We start from the raw sequence: 6,764 nt of genomic DNA on the forward strand, positions 1-6,764 counted from the left end.
AATATCCAATTAAAAACATAGTAAAAACCAGGTCTTTAAAAGAAACCAGATCATATTTCAAAACTATCTCGAGAAGTTTTAAATATTTTGAGCTCAAATTTTATACGAACCTACCTAATAGTAGAGCCAACTCACCCAAAAAAAATTATTAGTTTTGTTGGTCTTTGATCCAATTAAGATAGCAATTTAACGAATAATTGGTCAAAAATGACTTTATTAAAAATATTCAAGTCCTCAGGGAGGTCAGGAAAATTGAAATATTTTTAAAACTTTTTTTGGAATGGTCTTGTATATCAACGTAGAATGGGAAAATAAAGTGGCAAAGTTATAGTTTTTCCGACTCCTAAAAACGGACCTCCCTAGTATACGTATATTTAGATGTATATATAATGACCATACGCTCTGTTTTGTTTATTACGAATAAATTCCACCGACAGAAACCATTCTGTTTATGCGGTCATCAAAAAGCCTTTTAAAACAAAATCGCTAAGTATTACCGAGTTCTCGACACTTCAGTGTTCGTTGTTGAAAGAAATAATTAAACGTCGGATTTTCTACCCTACCTTCTGAATCAAAGTATGAAAAACAATATAATTCAATATCGATGTCTTTTAGCTTGTAGATAGCTAGAAAAGTTGTGCTTAACAATTTCAACCCTTATTTTCTGAAACATTCATCTTTAAGTTTAAGGACAATATGCGTCATCCACCATATTTTTGTCAATATTATTTTTTTCGACTTAGCCCAACTTTTGCTAAGTATTATTCAGCTTAGATAACAAATTTTCAAAAACAGTTTTTTTAAAAAAGAAGTTTAAGAAGGTAGGACGAACTACTATAAAAACTTGGACTGGCCTTAAATCACCTGAGCAGTATGTAAGATTACCAGGCAGTATGTAAGAGATAAACAAGCCTCGAAAAAAATAAGTCTAAGTGATTTTTGCCATGTAAGATTAACAAAAATAACAATCTTCATTATAGTTGTCCAACTTGAAAAGATATCTAAGTGCGGATATCAACGTGCTGTTGCAAATGTTGAAGTTGACAAATTTAGGCAAGTTCCAGACTAACCAACAAACCTTGCTTTCAGAGTCAGAAAATGGATTAACAGGTGATTTGTTTTTAACGTATGCTTACGTTAAAAACATGAATCATTTGATAACACAGTTTGAGAAATTTTTTTGCCAAATTAACATTTTGTAGGTTTAATTCAGCTTTTATCTTTAACCTTGAAGTTAATGCAGCAATTAATTTGTATGAGAGACTAAATATGGTTACAGGGTTTTATACTAAATTGGACGTAGTAGACTTAAGAAAAAAAGGACATAAAATTCAAATATACAAAACAAAGTATAGTTGTACAAAAAGAAAAAAAAAAAATGATAAAGACGAAAAGCAGAATGACGAAAAGATCTAAAAAGCAGGGCTGTTATAATTTAACTTTAAAAATGCTGTTCTTGTGACATTTAGTTACTTTATTTGAATAATTGTATTCTCTCTTTTCATTTATAGAATATTTTTTTTGACAAAAAGTGTTCAATAACTGAAAGAAAGACAGTAGAAAGATAATTTACCAATCGAATAAATTAGATTTCCAAATTTCAAGAGTTTTCGACGTTCGTCATTTTGAATTGGTAGACATGGAAACCAGGTAGTTTTTCAATATGAAAAAATATTTTTTTAAATATCTTTTCCAATAAATACACTACATACTTGAACGGAGTGAGTACCCTTCGCTCATAGAAAAATGAAAATACTGTTTGTGCTTTGAAAATCCAATTTTAGTTTAAAAAAAAAAAAATTGTTGTATAACGCTGATAATCTTTCATTTCAATAAAGCCAAAATGTTTTTTTTTTTATGAAATACTTAGAAATCTGTCTTTAAAAATCTTTATCGTTACCAGTTCTTATTGTCAGTTGTTCTCACCGTCACCTGTTCTTTCAAAACATCACGGCATAAATTAATTTATCTCCATAGTATAAAGTTGTTGAAATTTGAATTGTAAGACATTAATTACGACTAGATTTAACTTTAATATAACTTTAAAAAGAAAATTTTTAAACAATAAAAAATATATATATATATAATTAAGGTGGTACAGCCTCATTAAATCTAACTTTTAATTTATATTTGTTCAAAGCTTGTTATCGATTGTATTAAATTTTGTATTAAGATTTTTAAGAATTGCTTCTATTATGCCTAATTAGTCCTTAAGGTGGTACACCCCCTTTAAAAATCGAATAAAAGAAGTTGTTTTTTTTTAATTTTGTTATTCCAAATATTGAAGAACAAAATCCATATTATTTTTTACTATTATGTACTTTAAAAGGAAAAAAAAAAAAAATTGCAATTATTGTGGTTAATTCAATTTGTTACTCCTTAGCAACTCCATAGCACTTTTTTATAAAAAAAAATATTTCTTTTTTAATTTTTTTTTTTAAACATTTTAAAATTTTTTTTCAAATTTAAATATGTTTTGCAAAAGAAAACGTAAATAGCTTCAATTTTGTTAAAGCTTTTGTCTTTAAATTGTCATAGAATATTTATTAATATATATATGAGGGCGAGAACTAAAATTATAAAATTCAAAGAACAAATAAGTTAGTTTGAATGTAGTTTGTCAGACCAATACAGGCAATAAATCAATATCTGTACGTTTAATGCTGCCATTTTGGATTTGCCAAACATTTGAAAAATATTTTAGTTTCTACCCTGGAGCAACTCTTTTGCTACCATATAGCAAAATATGGTGCTAAAAAACGATCTTTTTTATGCGAAACTACAGTATCGCAAACCAAATTAGTAAAAAACGTTCCATAAAGAACAATAAAATTCAATCCGAGTATGACGCCCTTCACATACCATCACTGTTCCCAAAATTAAGGAAAATATTTAGAAAAGTTGGATATAAGGCCGGGTGAATAAAAATGAGCAACTGCTTTTACTCAGTAATTGGTCAGCTTTACGTGAATATAAACTTCAGCAGCTTTCTTCATATTTTCATTCGCGTAAAGGTAAGCAATTTACTCAGTAATTGCTTAATTTTACATGAATAAAAACTTAAGAAAAGTTGTTCAAGTTTTTATTCACGTAAAGCTGACCAATTGCTGAGTAAAAGCAATTCATGAATTCCATCGTGACGGAATCACCGATTTGAGCTTATTTTCCACATTTATGTTATAAAAATAAAAAAACTGTAATGTGCATATTGTTATTCTATATGATATATGTGTTTGTCACACATTGGCCTGAAATACTTCTAATACCAAAAAACTATAAATACATAATAATCATATAATATTAATATAATAATATGCGTGACGGAATCACCAATTTATGGACAAGCATTTTATGGTATATTATTATAGTAACACATTTCTGCTCTCCTATTTAAATTTGCTTAACTTCACAAGTGTATGTGTGTGTTAAAATACATACCATTTGCAAATAATTAGAAACAATTATAAATTATTTAATAGATAATACTATATTTATATTAAAGTATGTGTGACGGAATCACATAAATGGTGTGACGGAATCACCTATTAGCCATACTAACAAACACCTACTGTCTACTCACTGTAATATTTCAAAAGGCGAGTCAATAACATGACTACAGAACAGTTAACCATTCTTAATCAAATTAGACAATTAGCATTCATTCAATTAATTAATTAACTATTTTATTTATTAACTATTTAAGCTTTAGGAATAATACTGACAGCATCCACAGTCGGTGGCGTAGAACCAGCATCCAAAGTCGGTGGCGTAGAAATAAAATCCATGCTAGGTGTTATAGAAGTTAAAGCTGGAGTGATAGTTTCTGTTGTAGTTTTAATCATAACATGCTGTTTTACATTCACAGCATTTGTGTACATCTTACACTTAACGCTGTTCTGTTGCGGAATAACACATTGAACAGTTTGTGTACCTGGAACAGCCGGTACATCACTCCACAAAATATCAGCATTCAGCTCATTGCATTTGGTTTCAATTTCATTAGGTGAAATGACAGTAACATTTATATTGCTCTGTACAGATTTAACAGCAGCAGAAAATGATAAAGCATCTCGTATTACGAACTTTCTGGATAACACTTGACGATGGGCAATTCGCTTCGCATTGCCACCTAGTGCATCATTTGGCCCTTTGCCATGACTGGTTGCAAAGTAATTCCACTGTAGCTGTAGATCAGAAACTTCCTTCAATTTTATAGACAGTATAAACACAAATTTACTTTTGTACTGACTACTTGGTCCATCGGTCCATATCTGCACAGTATCAACTGTGGGTAAAGACAGCTTGATAAACTCGAGAATTTTCGCAGTATATGCGGCGACGGAATGTTTTTCATGATCACGACAGTCTGAGACAAATATTTTTGAAATTATTTCAGAGCGATGCCAAATCATAATCGTGTATGCAGTTATTTGTTTTTGTTTCCAGTGTACTGACTGGATCTCGTCCTGAAAAGTCGCAGTATAGTTTTCTGCGAAATCCATCTGCAAGATACAAGATGTACTGTCAGGCAACTGTGCGTCAGCTTTCTGTGATTCGTAAGATATCGCTTGTTGACGTTTTATGTAAACATGTTGTAGAAAGGCAATAAGCTGAGATGAGATCAAATCAATTGCATCTTGAACACTACCTTCCTGCAACTCTTTTACTAAATAACTATCATTGTCCTGATTCCACTGATACCAGGTCACTTAATCATCAGTATTCTCAAGTTTACTGGTGAAATTTTCAGTAAAAAGTCGAAAATCTTTGCACATACCGCATTTGTTAAACATGCAAGCTTCTTGCTGTGAATTACATACACAATTTGATACAAATTCATTTCAATACGTCGGAAATATTTGTGGATATTGACGATGTAAACAGTCCAGTAACAAAATAATGTTGCTATGGTATTTGCATCCGCATACGTTTTGTGGCATATCACTGGTTAAAAGTACGTTCTTTGGACGCATCGAGGCAAACTTGGATTTTTTGATAATGTAATTTGGAAATTCAGATTTAAAAGTCTGGTATGCTTCAGCAACAGTCATTACAAGATGACGTTTTTGCATTTTAATTTTGCCGCTATTTGAATAAACTGTAACGACGTCTGCCTTTCCGGGCATTACTCGTGATATACTATCATTATTATAAAAGTTAGTAACGCATGAGTAATCTGCTGTTGTCACTAATGAAGGACCCTTTACTTCAATATTCAAAATATCACTGGCCAATTTTCGAACTACGGCTGCTTTTTTTCGAGGACTTTTGGGAAGAGCGTTTTCCACTCTCCTTCTTGCTTTTCCAAAGGACGATAACGATTTGTAAGGAAGTTCATTTTCGATTGCAGTAAAAGGTGTAGCCAAGGAACGAGATTTATTAACACGCCATTTACGAGTGGCCAGCTTTGCTCGCTTTTTAAAATCAGCTGCCTTTTCGTCGTCCATTTCTGAGCGCCGTCTCTTCTTTCGTAAACAATCCTTTGCTCTAGCGGCTTTGAGCATAGCAGAGTTTTCTTTAACTTTTGCACGGTGTATTCGCTGTCTTTCGACAGCACTTTTTGGTGGCATGTTTTAATTAATAATTAATAAATTATATCTACAATAGAAAATTGATGCAGCATAGTTGTAAAGAACAATCCTAATAGTAGATACATTTATTGGCAAATAATATAAAGGTAAAACATTAGAAAACTCCGTACAAATTAAGCATGTAAAATTGAAATTAAAAGTGTGTGATTCCGTCACGATATTGCGTGATTCCGTCACGTTATTGTGTGATTCCGTCACGCACATTAAACATTTATTCGCATAAACAATATATCCAATATTTATACAATTTATTCCAAATTTTAAATATTAAGATAATGTGTAGTTATTTACTTTGATGTTTGCCAGAAACAATAATAAAATAAAGTTTTGTAATTATTTCGTGACGGAATCACAGAAAATCAATGAAATACAATATCGATTTAAATTCAATTAAATTATTAAATTTACCTAATAGTTTCTAAAAACTAATTTTACATATTTACTGTACAACATTTCTTCTTTAAAATGATACCATTCTTACCTGTTGATGTATTTTATAACATTAAATAATTAAAGATATATTGTTGTTGCATTTTTCACAAAAAATTCCCAGGCAATTTGTAAACATACCTCGGTTTCACTAATTACCATAAACATTAATTAGCGAACTTATTTATTCATTTATTTAATATTTTCTTGTGATTAGATATTAAAGCTAATTACGCCATAAATATACTATAAAAATTTAGTTTATAAAATCAAGTTAAGGTTACGATTTTCGTGGAATTCATCAATTGCTCATTTTTATTCACCCGGCCTATAGAGTGTTTTTAAATCAAATCCTAATTTAAGATAATTGCTAACATGCGAAAAAAAAACTAAATTACCACGCAATAGTCAACCTGGAACTTATTTAATTGAATGCAACTGCTTAAAAAAATACGTTAGGGAAACGAAGTTTAAAATTACAACTAGAACTCAACAACATCAAAAAAGCTAAAACAAGGGCAAACATCATCAGTTTGCAAAAGTCACATATAGTAAGTCATGCTCAAAAGAAATTAACTGGGAGAAAACTTTTAAAGTAGAGACAAAAAAATTTGATTTCTTAAATTTATATATATATATATATATATATATATATATATATATATATATATATATATATATATATATATATATATATATATATTTATATATATAAAAATTTAAGAAATCATTTCATTTCCATTA

The 6,764-nt window shown here is 29.8% G+C and overlaps 1 pseudogene; it reads right to left on the reverse strand.

Moving 5' to 3' along the window:
* The window catches only part of LOC149887157 (uncharacterized), a 563,485-nt pseudogene that overhangs the window by 349,361 nt on the left and 207,360 nt on the right, over positions 1-6,764 (reverse strand).

This window comes from Hydra viridissima, unplaced genomic scaffold (assembly GCF_058129835.1).
Source record: "Hydra viridissima isolate aposymbiotic clone 2 unplaced genomic scaffold, HvirCarnegie_v1 scaffold_6, whole genome shotgun sequence".
NCBI classification, from domain to species: Eukaryota; Metazoa; Cnidaria; class Hydrozoa; order Anthoathecata; family Hydridae; genus Hydra; species Hydra viridissima.